Here is a 1,401-nt window from a genome sequence, read left to right as displayed (position 1 = left end):
CTCTTTCCTACTTATACAAATGCCTCATAGTTTTTGGTCCATGAAGAGGTGCTTTTCTTGTTTTTGAGCATGACTATGTATATAGTAATGTTTTTAAATATCTTTTTCACTATTTCTATGAATTTTCTTTTGAGAGAGAGATTCCAACATGTGACCTTCAAGGTCTTTACACAAAGGTACAAACTCAATAGAATTAATTCCAGTAATACTGAAAGATAAAAGGAAGCAACAAATCACACATAATCCCAGCAACCAAAAACATTCAGTATTAAACTCCACAGAGCTGTTTTTAAAATACATCTGATAAAGTATAAAAACAGCTAGACAGAATTAGTTATGTTAAATGGAACTATATTATACATACTATTTTGAAATTATTTTTACATTTAATTAGTTTGAACTTAACTGAAGAAAAAGCAACTAATAAAATTGAAGACACAATTCTGAATATAATTTTTTTAGCCCAAGAACTTTTAATTACTGAAAGAGTTATCCAGTATTAAAATAACTAAATTGCAGAAGTGTTTAAAATGTTTGGAATCATTTTAAAGTTATTTTGAAATATGTATTAGCATTCAGCAACTTCTTGCCATGAAAAATGACATTAGCAGTCAAACTTCCTCATTCCCCCTACCATCCCCTTACTTTTGTTAATTACTGTAATGGGCATCTGTTGTTTTGATCTAACAAACATCCTCCCACCCTACTTTAGTAACTGATATTCTTTTGGGGAACTAACAAAACTAACCACTTTACATCAGGTCTTTCGGAGATTTTCAACCAATATGTTTTCCCTATGCTAGCTAAGAGTTGAGTACGGTATCCAAGCTAGACAAATACGAGTGTCTGACTATAATTTGACCTTTATAAACCAAGTAAAGAAAATGACTGGAGCCAATTCACACCTGTGATCTAGATCCTTGGAACCTCTCAGGTACCTATCTTCTCTAAGGCCTATATAGTCAGCATGTCTTCTGATTCTGTGAGTGGTCCTCCCTCATGATTCCAGTAAAAGTTTTTATTGTTGTTTGTTTAAATTATCCAGAGCCTGCTTTTGTTGCTTGAAACAAAAAATCTATCTGATATAAAAATATTTTTACTTTGTCAAGGTTTATAACATTCTTTTCCATAATTCCTATATAGTCATAATTCCTATATATCTTAATTATATACATGTTAATGGATTTAAAGTCCAATTACCATTATCCTTTATTTTCACATATTGCCTGCTTAGCTGGATTTCCTCGCTGAAAAATTTTTCTTCAAGAATGAATCAGGGGTCTTGTATTTATAGAATTCTTTCATGTTCAAAAAAATCCATGAGCTGCCTTTGTACTAGAATAATATGTTGGCTAGGTTTATTATTTTTAAGCTAAAATTTCTTTCCCTCAGAAAGAATTT

Source organism: Lipotes vexillifer, unplaced genomic scaffold, assembly GCF_000442215.2.
Source record: "Lipotes vexillifer unplaced genomic scaffold, Lipotes_vexillifer_v1.1 scaffold572, whole genome shotgun sequence".
Lineage (NCBI taxonomy): Eukaryota > Metazoa > Chordata > Mammalia > Artiodactyla > Lipotidae > Lipotes > Lipotes vexillifer.
Note: the sequence above shows the minus strand (reverse complement) of the source record.